This window comes from Poecilia formosa, unplaced genomic scaffold, assembly GCF_000485575.1.
Source record: "Poecilia formosa unplaced genomic scaffold, Poecilia_formosa-5.1.2 Scaffold111, whole genome shotgun sequence".
NCBI lineage: Eukaryota > Metazoa > Chordata > Actinopteri > Cyprinodontiformes > Poeciliidae > Poecilia > Poecilia formosa.
Window position 1 is genome coordinate 1,414,595 of NW_006800050.1, and position 15,341 is coordinate 1,429,935.

Genomic DNA, 15,341 nt, shown 5'->3' on the forward strand with positions numbered 1-15,341 from the left:
AATTTTCACATCTAGAGATTTTAATTTCTTTTTTTAATTTTTTTTTTTTTTTTTTTTTTGCCTGAGCTTTTGTTCAAAATAGTTAAAGACTAGATAGAGAGTATCTGAGTTCATCACAAGTCTTGCTATAGACACTCATTGTGGATTTAGGTCTTGACTTGGACTGTACCATTTAATCACATAAATATGCTCCATTGCATCGTACCTTCGGCTCAGTAGGCTGCATGATGTCCCCGTCAAACGTCTCAAGTCTCTGCAGTCTCAATCAGGTTGTCCTGTGTTTGACTTCCCTCGGCCATAAACAGCATGTCTGCTTGGGGTGGAACTAGTAGTTGTCCTGTCAAGAGAATCTCCTGCCTTAGTTGTGGATCTCTGTAGCTCCTTTGGCGTTTACATTCCTGTTTCTCTGATTAAAACCTGACCGTTTAGGTGGATGGATGTGTCGTGGTAGATTTGCAGTTGCACCAGGCACTTTTTTTTTTCATTCTGTTTTTTCACATGTTTTCTCAAACACTTCTTTTTTTTCTTTTTTAGTGATCTTCATAGAACAGCTGAAATTATGCTGAGATTACAGGTATAATTCATTAATTATGGGATGTCTGAAGAGTGCTGGCTGCTATGGATTTTTTTAGAGCTTTGAAAGGGGTGCGAGTACTTGTACTCGCCATGCTTTTCAGATTTCTAACAAAAAGGATTTTTTATTATTCTACTTCCCATTTGCATACTACTACCACTGTTTTGATTTGTCACGTGAGTCATAGCAGAATCTAAAAAAAACACTAAGAAGTGAAAATACCTTTTTAAAGGCCCTGCATATTCACATTAAGAATGGCTCTTCACTCTCAATTTTTGCCTCTGGGACAAGCAGCGAGCAGCATTTGTCTTTCTGACTTTGCAAAGAGACTTCATGTTCATCTCCCACCCCCCACCCCCTCTCCCAAATCTCTCTACCCCCACGTCAGGCATCTCGTCTTGATCCAATAGATGGACCGCTTCTAGCACCCCCCAGGAAACGGCAGGAGCCATCTTGATAAAATCCGTCATCTATTTTATTTTTTTCCTTATTCTTATTTTTCAATTTGGCGGCTGGGGAAAGGTCAGGATTAGTTATCGACGTGACTGTGTCTAAGCCAGAGACAGGAAGCTACAACCGCCGCCGTGGGCCCCTAAAGCCATTTTCCTCAGCCCCAGCAGTAGCCCTAATCTGTGTGTAGGTGTATCAGGACATGATTGTCCCAGCACCTGTGGGTGTGTGGTTGCAGTTTTTGCTGTTTTTGTTTGCACCTAAGACGAGTACTTGTGCATTTAATTGGAATCGTACGTTCATCTGTTCTCATTCCACTCTTGATGCCGTTTTCTTGCCCAAGCCGGGTATTACTTGTGTGTTTCAGCACAACAAAACCGAGGAGAGCCGTTCGTCGCCATCCGTCATTAATCTCGAGTGCCTCTCAAAACGCTGTTGTTTATTATTTAAAATCAGCGTATGGACTTGTTTGCTGATTTTGTCAAAGGTTCCCTAAAGTGGCACCATTCTGCTGGCCAAAACTGATTACATTTCCACTTTCTTGCAACATCCCACTTTTCTCCTTTTTACCTTCTGCCATCCATCCCGAAACGAGCGGCGATTCCCAGAGTGAACAGCTGCTGTCTCACAGTCCCAGACCTGTGAAATGATGATGGAGGAGCAGGGGGTCCTCACCCATCAGTCTTTATCTCTGTTTTTCGCCCTCCCTCCCCACCACGTCCACACCCACCCATACCTAAAGTATGCCACTCTGTGCTCTGGTTGTGGTCACTCCCGATGGTGACAGATGTTGCCGGTCGCACAGATTTGGACACCCATCCTCACCTGGGATCCACCCAGATCCTAGTTTGGCCTGCTGCCCTGATCCCCCTTGCATGGCATCTCTAGGTCAGAGGTGAGAAAGAGAAGACGGCAAACATTATTCGGAGCAGAAGACTTGCACTCGCCTCCTTTCTCTCCCTCAGATCCGAAGCTGTTGCAGTAGCAATCCGTCTCATGCTACCAATTTGTTTCAAGCAGAGCATTGCATTATTTAGACGATGCTTATCTCGCCCTCAAAATCCCTATCTTGTCGAGACCGGCGCAAAACGCCGTCCGTATCTGTGGCGCTCATCATCTCATTTATTAACTAAAAGGAAATCTGAGCAGAGGCAGATATGCAAGAGTGATTAGACATTCAAAAATGTTGATGCTATCTGTCTGCAATTGGTTTCTTCTTCATCTCTCAGCGACGGGTGGATTTTAAAAGACATTAGCCACATACTGTAAGAAATAAATCAAACAAATGGATTAGCAGAGCTAAATAGTTGTCAGGAGCCTCAAAAGGCCTTATGAAGACAGATCTGCCTCTTATGGAGGCAATCAGGTATGGAACTTATCATAACAGAAATTAGGACTGGGGCCCATTTTTTATTCAACAACCCAAGGCTACATTTCCATAAAAAAAAAAAAAACTAATGGCCAAGAGTATTACTCAGCTAAGTCGAGCTACTGCTGGTTCCCTTATATTTTTAAACGCACACACACACTCATATGTATATGTGGTACGATGTGATGATGGTTTTTTAACTAAATGTTGTTAGCAGGCCTGATGAAAAGTCTTAACTTTTCATCAGAACTATATCTTTCCTGCTTCAAAATGAGACGTGGATACTGGTTATCAATCGCCTTAACTGAAGAATCAAACTTGTTTATTAGATAATTATGGTCTTATTATATTGCATAGAACCACATAAAACAAATGTATACATGCTGACAGTTTGCAGTTGCTACAAATTTAAAATTCCAATAAAAAAAAAATGTTTGTCTTCCAGTAAATTCAAGTCTAAAAGAAATTCCGTACGTACATTGGAATTTATATTTTGGTATCCAAAATGTAAATTGAATCAACAAATCTGCAAAAAGCATGAGCATTGATCCGTAAAATATACCTCAACAATAGTATTGCAGTTGATGGACACAGATTTGCAAGGTTTTTTATGTGTTTTTACGCAATTTTGAAATAATATTTAGGTGTTAGTAGTTTTTGTATTTTGTGAAAAGGATGTTTCTCAGGAGATGAATTAGAATTTTAAGTAAAACTACCATGACCAACAGACAAACGCAAGAAGGTTTTTGAGAAAAGTACCAGCCGCCTTGTTTACTCTGTACTGTCTGAATTAATTGAAAAAATATATTAAAAGTTAATTTCTTTGTTTGTTGTTAAGCAGATGCTAAATTAGGTGCAGATTTGGACATTGTACTTATGAATTTACAGTTGATATGCACACAACTTTAACTTTCTAGTAGAAAAGTGTCTCCAATGTAACTCTTGGTGTTTGCACAATATGCGTCAGTCGACATAAAGGAAATACCTACGTCACCTTCCCTGGTTTAAGACAAGTAGTGGTTTGAAGCAAACTAACAACAATAGTCTACGGTGGGTGAAAGCACTCAAGTTAATTTCCAGGGCTCCGAACAAGGCTTATACTTACAGTACCTTCCTCTAAAGAAGCAATATACTGACCGTAACTGGACAGCCTTCGCTTTGAAAAGATATTATAGCATTTTAGTCATATTACACCTCAAATTGCATATACCTTTAAATCATTCTTCAAGCTTTTCCACTGTTTTGCCAAGTTGAGGTTTAGGATAAAGTAGGTTTTTGACTCTGAACTTCTTGGTTTATGCGGATGTGCCAGTGAATGCTCCTACACGACAGAGCAAGGTGTCCTTAGTTCAGGAGCCCGTTTCCGTTCAAGCGTCATGCATTCGTAACTTGGAAGATTGTTTTCAGAGTTAAACTCCAACATTCAGACAGCTGGCATGTGGAAATGTCATCACTGCCCCCCCTCTCCCCCCCACATGAAAATGGGAAGAGAAGGGAGGCAAGCCAAAAGGCCATTAAAATCTGTGATCATTTATTTCCACTCCTTCGTCTAATCCATCTCTCTGGGGAATGGTTCTGTCCTTATCCACCCAAGGCTACCAATCTATTCTCCTGTCTGTATCCATGCATCAAAATGAACCTGTGAAACACTCAGATGTTCTCCTTTTTTTCTTCTTCTTCTTCTTCAACCCTTTCTTGTCTTCTGTCTCTGTCTCCAGATGGCTCAGCTTTCCTTTTCTGGTTACTTTTTTCTCTCCTCCCCCCCACTCCTCCTTTTCATTCACCGGGTTTCTGTTGGACTCTTTGTCTTCCTGTTCTCACCTTTTCTCTCCTCTGCGCTCGTTCTCGCTTTCTCTCTCTCGCCCCCTTTCCATTTCATCGTGTCAAAAATGTCTTCGCAAATCCAATCCAAATCGTATCCCAACAAAAAGGGAGCAACGATGACACTTTGTCAATGCCAATTTAATCCACGGAGAGCAAGGTGTATGTAATGCTGCGCGTGTTCCGGGAAGCTGTCCGATTGCATTTGGATTTGTGCAGATCTGGTACCTGTTCAGATAAAGAGAGAGGAAAATTACACACACCAGGCTCATTTTTCATAATGTACCTTTATTTTCTTCTTCTTCTTATGCATAATTTTAGAAACGTATCTTTGTGCGAGTTTTGATAGATTTGTTTTCCTGGAAGATATCGGAGCACTTGAGGGCATCGGTGTGGTGGAGGAGGAGGCGGCGGCTTCCCTCCCTGACTAACCTTGTATTTTGGGATGATAAGAGTAAGAGGTCTGAAGCGTGCGGCTCATCATTCAACACCTCACCAGTCATGAAACGGGCAGAGAATAAAAGCGCTGCCTCAAAACCAAGGTCCAACTCCCCATCAGGCTCGGATCCCCAAGGTTAGCCACACCATTGCGCTGTCACGTCAAGAAATAAAAAAAAAAGTACCCGCCTGGCTTTTTGTCCAACACAAAATCCTTTCGCTAATGCCTGCCAGAAAGTCCCAATAAACAATCTGTGAATATTTATAGACCATTAATAACCTATGTGTAAACCGCTAGTGTCACCAAACGGGTGAAGCGGATGATGGGGGAGAGGGAAGACTGCGAGAGCCTTAATGTCGACCGAGGCTATCCTGAAGGTAGATAAATGAGCCTCGGCGTCTCGGAATCGCGCGCGCGCGGGATCAGTTGCCAGGAATCCCAGACGGAGAGGTCTGTGATCTGCGCCGGTCCAAACTCCAGCAATATAATTGGCGAAATTGTGTGATGAATTGCAGCCATTTAGCTTTTCTTTTACTATCTGCAAGCTTCAGCAAGTTTCCTGACTAATGTACAGCCAGCTGGGTTTCTAAGGGTAGAGTTGGGAGAGGACTGGGGCGATGTTAAATATGTACAATTGGGCACGTAATTAGATTAATAAGGCCCTAAATGAGCAGTGGACCAGGAACTGAAATCCAAAACTCCCCTCATCCTTTGAGAGACCAGAGCACAACTTATTGCAGGATCTGCTAAAAATGTAAATAGAACATTTAAAAAAGGTTCTTTTTTTGTTGTTTTTTTATGTTGTTTCTCCTCTCTGGTTTTGAGTTCTCCACTGCTCGTCTCTCTGCTCCATCAGACTAAGAAAGGGATGTTCGACTCTCAAGCAATAATGAAGCAAAACCCGTGAAGATTTTCATAGTAAGAAGGAAAACAAGTCCTTTTAAAAATGTAATTTATCACTCGCTCGCTGCTCAAGTTTTGTGTAGGATCTTGTCTGGTTTTACTTATTTACAATATGTCATAGATTCCTTCAGTACTTTGGGCTTGTATTGGCTGAAATGCATATAGAGTGTTTATGCTGAATGCAGAGATTTATTGCGATGGGGGGGCTGCAGTGTTTGTTGCAAATTGCTAAAGTTAAACTGCCAATGCTAAATAGTCTGTATTTAACCGGTGTCTGAACAGTTTGTTTTTTATTGAAACTTTTATTTTAGATTCAATACACAGAGAGTGATGCAGTTCAAAAAATGTGTTCTTATGAATCTGGCTTAGAGCTAATGAAGCCCAAAGTTCAGATTCAAAGACAAACTTAATACAATATCATCAATGCAGAAATTACATTTAATAGCAACATAATTGCAGACACAATCATAGGAAAGACATGATTTGACAGTTGTCCAGCAGTCACTGATATTGTCCACATGCAGTAAAAGTCACAAAGGATGATTGCTAAGTCGGCTGGTCAGATTGCTATATCAAAGTGTATTGATGGAAAGTCGGGTGGAAGGAAGAAGTGTGGTAGCCATGAGATATCATAGGGATCATTCCTTGCCCTAATTCAGAGAGACATATTTCCTAGGCTAAAGAAATGAAGGACTGTACTTGCTCAGGTTCACAGTTTCACAGTCAATGATGATTTTAGGACCCATGTTTAGGGTATGGGGTTGTTTTGAGTGGTTTTCAGTTCTCAGTTCTGATTTGTTTCCCTTTCTTATTCTGATTAGATCAGCCTGTTTCTCTTTTGCTTTGGTTCAGTCCTTTCTTAGTTACTCTAGTGTTTTACTATGTTTTATTTTTACAACAATCTTGTATCGAAGCAGGAGAGCAATGGGACAAATGGAGCCATGGCAGAATTTAGAAACATGAAAGTGCTCCAGTTCCTTGGGGGGCCCCAGGTTTTCTTTATGAACACGAAACAATATATACACGGACTAACATGGAGCGAGAGCGGCTGTCATCAAAGGCACCCCATACTTCCGCTCATTTCCCGTGTCCCCCCCTAACCTCCTCTCCGCCAGTCTTCTTACTTTTCAGAACTGACATGGATTAATTACATCGCGGCACAATTTACACCCCGCTGGAAGTGCGGCAGAGAATAAAGAATGGTTGAAATGTGAGCCCGGTGACACGACGTTACAATGCTAAATTGCTCCGTGTGCCGTCCGTGTTTCGCCTCTATTGCTTTTGCGGGGAGCGTGTTTACGAGGTCTGCCTTGGAGGTAAACACCAGGGCTATACACTTAAAAAAAAAAAAAAAAAAAAAAAAACTCCCTCGCTTTTATCAAGACAGCCACACTGTTTTATGTTCGCACTGGATCTTGAGCTATTTTTGGTTTTTCACATGCTGGAAACTGCTCTATCGCTTTATCTCCAAATTACAGCATGCATCAAGTAAAAGAAAAGAAAAAATCAAACATTTCAGATTTCTGCCTGTATTGCAAGTACTTATATGTGTGCTTATTGGTAAGGAAGCTCTAGAGGAAAGCTCATCTAGTGCCAGCATGGAGCTGCCTCAGAGGTGTCGGGAGCAACTGGCGAAGTGGGCTTCCTGCCAGCTCCCCTGGCTGCCCTGCCTATGAATGGTCCTTTTGTCAAAGGTGGCAGTGAGGACACTTCAACAGGCAGCAATTAACACCACCTAAAATTAGAACACATGACCAGTGCATCTGGTGCTTCAAAAAAAAATAAAAAATGTCTCTTTCTGAATACAAATCATTTAGGACATTAAAAACGAGCTCTATTGCTGACACGAATGTGATCTGAGCCGTGTAAATGGGGGCAATCGCATGTCGAAGGCCACAGGGCCAAAGCCCCTGGGTAGACTCACCGAGTTCAGTCAGGTGAACTAAGAGAAAGCAAGCGACAGACGCGAACGCAACTCTGTTTAAAGTGACCGCTGGATCAATGTGCTAAAAGACAGAGTCAAAGGTCAGACTGCTCGGTGGTTGCTCAGGGAATCACTGTGTGACAGACACCAAGATGGAAAAATGCTTTCTCTTTTCTTGTGACCACATGTATAGATTTATGTATATATATATTTTTTAAAAAATCCTTTTACAACTCTTGAGATTTCCCTATGAAGTGTTAAACATGGAGAATACAGACAAAACCAGTATAAAGGTGTAAAAATCTGACTAAACTTTTCCTGTGTTTTCGTCAGGATTATTAAAAATAATTGCACTTTAGTAAATGTTGGAAATTATCAAAATCCAATTTAACAACAAAACGTTAAATATGATGACCGTCAATTTGGAAATAGCAGATGATGTCATGGCTTTGTAAACTTCTGATTGGCGAATTCAATATGTCGAAGTTATTTGACACAACAGTTGAGATATATTTCAATGCAACTCAAAATGTGCTACCTACTTAACCCTACCTGCTGGTGTGGATTGATGGGGAACGTGAAAAACCAATAATGTTCTCCAGATTACACGTAGAGAATTGTAGATTTCCATAAGTTTGGTTCATCGTCGGGAACAATTTCCAGATGTTTAAAAATGTGAGGTTTACATATGCACACAAATATATGCAGATATAAAAAAGGACGACAATGTCCAGGTATGGACATGTGTAGGTGAAAAATGTGTGCATAGAACAACAGCAAACGTGATAATGTTGAGTGAGATTGGTAAGAGTGTCATTGACCACTGTGGATCCAGTCCTGTCCTGAAAAGCCTCTCTGAGAGGAAGAATATGTTACTCTAAAAGCAACATGAGAAGTCAAAATTCAGTTTGCAAATGCGCTCCGTGGCACAGCTTTAATATTTACAGAAATGTCCAGAGTCCAGAGGGCTGATGAAGCTGAAATTCAAATATTTGAACACTATGGCTGCCATTATTTTGTGGAAACAAGAGAAGCTTATAAACCTAAAACAAGCTTCACACCCAAAATGTGAAGAATTTGGAGTAATTGTAGATGTGGCATCATCATCGGATCACATTGATTTGAAAGAACTTCTTTTCTGACCAAGTTTAATTCAAAATGTGAAACAAAAATTAGGCAGTGGGGACAAACATGACCAATTTAAGATCTGGCAGTCTTGAATCGAATAAAACTGAATCTTGAAATTGAATCCAAACATGATTTTTATTTTTTTATTTTTTTTTTTTTACAAAAGGTTTGGAAATCATTGATTTTATTATACATGTCATACATAATCAGTCGTATTGATACCTTATCTAGTGAAAGTCTTATGTTTTTCTGAGCTCAAATGAGAAAGATAAGACTACCTCAGCTGAGTGGCAGTCCTCACCAAGAACAGCAGCACCGATCGCAGGCAAACAGAGAAGGGAACATTCGATCAATGAGATTCACATGCTAAGAAGACGAAACGGTAATCTTTTAACTTGTAGGAATTGCTGCATATTTGAGTACTCGTCTTCTTCTCTCTCTCTCTTTTTTTTATTGTTACATTCTCTTTCATCATTTAGTCTTTGATTTTTCCCTTTCCTTTCCTAATTTCGTTCTCCATATGTCTGCAATCTTTTCCCTTATTCCTCTCCTCAGCAAGACTGATATAAAACTCCTTCATAAATTAACTGAATTATGTTTGTGTGGCAGGCAGCGAGACGCAGCTACAGTGCGAAATAAACAAGATGCCCGTGGAATTGAAAAGACGGACGCCTCTCCTGCTGTGCATTCAAATTGCTCTGTGCGTTCTGACAGGCCGCTGTCTCCAGCGCGTCTGGGATATCGGACGTTGTGGAAATGGTGTTTATTTCTGTCCGTTCGGTCTTGGGAAATCTTCAGGTTTGTCCGTAGCTTATCGTCCCCCTTCCTTTGCAGGTGCTATATCACGCAGCTGTGCAGCCACTATACTGCGACACTCCTACAACGCGCCAACCCTTGAGTCGTGCTTTGTTCTGTTTCGTTTTTGTTCCGCTCTTGCCGTAAAACAGTGGTTTGTTGTTGGCTTTTTTTGAATCATAATGGTGTTTAATAATATTTAAGTGCTCACCTGCTATATTTTTGTTTGTAAAGGTCAGCCAGTGAAATATTAAATCAAGTAACTATACAAAAAAATAAATAAATAAATAACCAAGAGTCTTAATCTATCTCCTGTTTCGAATTGTGCTGCAGAAACACGGAATTGCCCCGCTTCGAACAGCCTCTATTATCCCCGGAATCGCCGGACGACAGAACAGGCAAGAAAAATGACCGGCGCGCTCTCCCTATTCCCCGGAGAAGTGAGTCCTACACATAGGGATGCGGCTATTACTTATCATCATCAAAAAGTGCTTGTTTGCTGATAATAAGGGCCTGGGATAGATATCTCAGCTAAAGCGAGGGAGGGAACTACCTGAAGTAGGAGCTGAGGAATCCTTCCCCTGCTTACTCCAGCACTTTCTGTCTTCCTGCAAAACGGAGGGCCAGCTCTAAGACCCGGCTTAGCCCTCGAACAGAGGAAGATAGGAAAACTTGCTATTAGCCACGGTTAAAAGGACAAAATAAGATAAAGAACGTATAAAAACAACTTCAAATGTGCTTACTGTGCAGGAGACAATCGCCACGGAATGTATGTGAAAGGTATACAAAAGCATGAGGTCGTGGAACATTGTTTTTAACTTGTCTGCAATGGCAAATGGTGAAGAAATAGGCACTGAAAGGCAAACTGGCACATCTTCAAAGCTGCAGTAGCTAGCATTTATAAAAAAATATGTTTTTTTTGTACATATTTGTTAAAGCTGTCACTATAATATGAAGGAAGACGGATAAGCTGTGAAAAAAAAATCAAGCTTCTCTGTCTCCTCCCTGCGGTTCTACTGCCATATGCAGAAATGCATTGCTTCAGGTCAGAAACCAGCAATCAGAGCCAGGAGGAGGGTCTTAGCGCTGTCAATAATGCTTGTGAAGGCACTGCTCACACCCTCCCCTCTCCGCAACGCAACAGCAGCAACAAATTTAGAATCTTTTTTTCATGTGTTCTTGAAGACTCTAACACAAAAGCACATTTTGTTCTTACTCTATCAATGAGTGTGTGCTGCTGTGGGCTTCTCCCCCATCCCAAAGCACTAAAGAGGCAGCCCAGTCCTCATGCAGCAGTCCCATCCAGCTGCAGTGATAGTCCCTTTGCATCTACACTGCTCTGGGATTGCACATGTTATCGCTGGCTGATTCACTTACCTTCAGTGCAGGACGTAAACGCAAGGTTTTCTTGCATTTGCGTCCTACACGTCAGTTCAAAAAACTTTACTTATCCCTAGTTAAAGCACACGCTCAGCATGCATATGTAGGATTTGAACTCAGGGGCTATCATGCAGTCAACATGCAGGGAATGCTGCATTTCCTATTTGAGTCGCACTGGATTTTAACTTTATATCAGCTGACGCTATTAGTAAGAAAATTCTCAGCAGTAGTCCCTGCATCCTAATTACCTCCTTCTGCAAGCTCCGCACGTTCCTTGTTTTTTTTTTTTGTTTGTTTTTGTTTTTTATCTGTCGCCATTCAGCTATTTGAATTTGACACTGGGTTCATGACCACTTCAATTCACATCCCTCTATCTGATGATTCCGTCGCTCACACTCCTCTAATGTATTCTGAGGAGAGAGGGGATACATGTTGGCGAGAAAGAGGGGAAAAGAAAGCCCCACGTTTCATCTGATTGCGAGGTCTGCTGCGATGAATCATGCTGCTGTGGACATCTTTTGGTTTTATCAAAGAGTGCTTTCCACCTCCCCAGTGTGATTAATCAGAATGGGACTTTACTGTTGCCATAAAAAGTCCCTGTAAGACTCATTAAAGTGGGTGTTTATGCACTCTGCAGATGAAATTGAGAGCTGAGTATAATGGAACAATTTGTAAAACCCAATGATTTCAAAGTGCGAAGTCAATGTTGAGGAATAATTTTAGCAAGTTTGAAACAGATGAGAAAGCAGGGTTCATTATATATATCTATATATATGTATCCTTCTAGCCTTCATTTTTCTTCTTGCCTTCCCTTCCCTCCAATCATCCATCTTTTTTATTTTCCATCCTCCATCCTTTGTCGCTCCTTTCCTTCTTCATGTCTTTCCTTCCTTTTCCTCTACCTTTCCATCTTTTGATCCTCCAATATTACCTTTTTTAAACCTTCGTTTCTTCCCTTCTTCCTTCGTTCTCTTTCCGCCCTTCTTTGCTCGCTTCTTTTTCTGTCTTTTCTTCCATCCTTTGCTCCTGCCCTTTGTCTTTGTCTGCTTCTTTCTTTCCTTCCTCCTATCTGCTCATTTTCCCTTTTAGACGATCCTTAATTTTTCACTCCTTAGCTCCTCAATTTGCTCCTTCCTTCATTGCTTCCTTCCTTGCTCTTGTTTTACTATTCATCCTTCATATTTTTCTTCCTACCTTTCTTCCTTACTTGCTTCTTCCTTTAACACCTCTTCCATCCTTTATTCCTTCCCTCATTCCTTATTTTTTCCTTCCTGGTTTCCATCCTCCATTTATTCCTTCCTTCCTCCACCACATGCTTCCTTGATTCTTTCCTCTCACTCTCAAATTCTTAAGTTTTCCTCCTTGCCTTTCCTTTATTAAATAAATGTGCAGAAATCCCTGGAAAGATGAGAGGGAATGATTCAAATTCCTTGAAATGGAAGAAAGAATTGTAAAACACTGATGGAAATTCCTTCCAAGCCGAGCTTTTCTGCTGCGTTTCGATGGTCCCACTAGTCAGAAGCACAAAGAAATACCTGTAGGACGGAAGGGACGAGGAGGAAGAAAAAAAAAAGAAAAATTGAATGAACGAAATAAATATCTACTTAAAAATAGCCTCTCAGCATGGCAAGGAGAGATTTGGAGATATTATCCTCAAAGGCTGCTGTGAGTGAGGCTGGCAGACAGGAAAGCTGTCTACAGTGAAATATGAAAAGCACATACTCCCTGACAGCCTATGGCTTTTCCTGATACTGCCAACACCAGCCCACTGGAGTGATCCATAGACCCTTTGTGGAAACTTGTGATATAAATGCTGAGGGCTAGATGTTAAAGATCCTTCGCTTGCTGCAGCCCCACCCTCCCTCCCTCGTCATCCTTTCCCCGTCGCCTCGCTCGCGCAGCATGGGAGGAATTTGTTATGTGTTCCCTCTCGTCCCGCTGCCTCAAAAAATATCATAGGTACGGACGGAGAGAAAGTCGACTGACTTGTCCTTGTCCCTTTTCAATTTGACAAGGCAAGCAGCCTTGGGGACTTTCCAGTCTATTTTCAAATTGACCATTTATAATCAGTTTTCCAAAGGAGACAGAGAAAGGGGCGGAGGAGTCGGGCTCGGCCCTCAAACACTGAGGACGGTTTAGAGCTGGGGGTTGGTGGACGATAATACAGCACCGTGTTGTCAGATGTGTCAGCAGGCGAGATGAATGCAGAATGGGGAGTGAATGCGTAAAGGAGAAAGCACAGCGGGGCCCTGACCTATTCGAAAAAAGAACGGGAAGACGTCTATATCCTTAAGCATAGAGTGGCTTGCAAAAATATTCATGCCCCTTGAACTTTTTCATATTTTCTCACGTGACAACCACAAAGTTAAATGTAGTGATTGAGATATTAGGTTATAGACCAACACAATAGGATGCATAAATGTAAAGTAAAGAAAAATATACATCAAAATGTAAAATTTTGACAGTTATCATGCGGCATTGATCGATACCAACTTTAGGCATCTAGAGACAGCGATTTTTAACCATTGTCAATTGGATTGCATGGAGATAATCTGTGAACAACAAATGTTATGTCTTGTTAAAGATTCTCAATTGGATTAAGATTTGGGCCAGATGGGATGATGTTTATCTCCTTCAAAATTAGATTGTAAAGCAGGTTTGATAACTGGAACCTTCTTTTAGCGTCTCCACAGCATTATCCCTAATTCATGTTTTTCTTGGTCTTCGTGACGATGCTTGTTCACTCAATGTTCACTATCACACATGCAGACAGAACAGCTAGATTCATCCGTATTACACAAAGTCAGACCTGCACAAAGTACCTCTCTATTCGGATTTCCATATGTAAATAAATATACCGAAAAGTTTGAATGCTTTTATAACCCACTGTATAAAGCCTCACGTTGAAATATGCAGCACCTTTCCATGAACCCAAAAGAGAGAGGGGGGGCAGAAAAAAAAAAGATGCACCAGTGGTAAGCTAAAAACCTTCACAGAAAGACGACACGACCGTTTGTCCATTTGTTGAAACCAATGTGGTTGCATACATCAGCACCTGCAAGGTCAGACCAAGTCGGGCGTGCCGAGCACAGCGAGGGTCCCGTCCCCGGAGACGCTACGGTATTCTGTCACACTGCTTGCTCCATCACCACCACACGATGACATTTCCACAAGATAGCTCTTCTGAATTATGCGGCCCAGCGGAAGGGTAAGAAGAGAAAGGTGGATGGGGGAGTGAGCTCATTTTCTGGATGTCTGCTCCCGACCTAAAACCGCCACTTGTTTTCATCAGCGCCTTTTGCTGCTTATGCAAAGCGGCGTGAGGGGCAATAGGGGAACAATCAAGCCGGCCCACTGTTCTTATTCTGTGTGCCACGTTTGGCTTTCACTCTCTGAGCTGTAATGACAGAGAGTCACCTCTGCGCTGGCCCCCACCCACCCCATATTAATCCCAATTTGGCCATCGAGCAAAGGCCCCTTCAGAGGTGCAGGGGATGGGTAATTGACATTCTCAGGTGCATGAGTTTTGTTTATGTAGCAACAGTAAGCCAAGGCCTTTCACTTTGGATGACAAGCAGACCGAGTTTGCATACGCCGCTTGATTCGAGAGCTCTGCATGAGTGACTGCTCAGTCGCCCATGGCTCCATGGCATTTCAGCAGAGGACGTTCCGGTAAAGATCGCCTCGGGTGTCAAGTGGCTCGGAAGGTGCGGGAGGCAGCTGGAGGTCGTTTGTCCAGCACATTGATTCCATCGTGACCCCGTCGCTCTCTATAGCTATTGATCCATCCCCCTGGATCCCTGCATAATGCCCATTCCACATTGGGGACTAGGATCCCCGGCATCCATGTGGCCTTCGCTTAAAGAAAAGAGCGGCATTCTCAATAGGATGTCACACATCACTATAGGAAATGGGCATTGCTGTAATCACTTATCTCTAAGGTCATTGAGACAGAAGTCCATTTTGGTTATTGGGATTCTATGAAAGAAGGGCGAGAGGAGTTTATAAACAGTGGAGCGTACTTTCAGGGGGAATTGACAGTAAGTCATTACGGCTTCATGGGGTGTGTGTATGGACCATGGGGGTTTTGGCAGTCGTTTGTGGAATACCCTTCCCTAAATGTGTCGTGGGCTGATATCCCATGCCTTTTAGCATGTCACCCAGGCCCATGAATCACTATTTCAGCACAAACATTTTTACCTGGGAACCTCGCAGACTTTTTCATTAGAGTAAAAGGGAACCTAGGCAGGGACAGGGTTGCAAAAGAGATCGGCTGTGAGAGGAGAGGGAGGGTCAGGGGGTTTGGGGAGAGTAGGTTAATTACAATAACAATGGGGAGGCCAAAAAATAGAGAAGGGAGGAGGAGGAGAGAGGGAGAGAAGGCGAGGGGGGGGGGAACTGGAACTGGAGTCATGGCAGGGCTGAGCTGTTCTCATTTGTTTCAATAAGCTAAATTGATTCTTATGTCCTTTGGTTCCATTTGCATCGCATCCATTTTGTGCACACTACTGGTCCCAGTCTCCTCCCCTTCTATTCAGTTCGTATGTGGAGTGCACAA

At 42.2% G+C, this 15,341-nt stretch overlaps 1 long non-coding RNA gene across 2 annotated transcripts in view; it reads left to right on the forward strand.

Annotated features, from left to right (window-relative positions):
• Window positions 1-15,341, forward strand: part of LOC103143413 (uncharacterized) — a 97,429-nt gene that overhangs the window by 78,167 nt on the left and 3,921 nt on the right. The window contains exons 4-5 of one of the 2 annotated variants that reach the window (XR_001663040.1): window positions 9,218-9,406; window positions 9,737-9,843. This is a non-coding gene — a long non-coding RNA (uncharacterized LOC103143413). Of the gene's footprint in view, window positions 1-9,217; window positions 9,407-9,736; window positions 10,337-15,341 lie in introns of those variants that run through there. The other variant, XR_001663039.1, reaches the window with a different exon arrangement.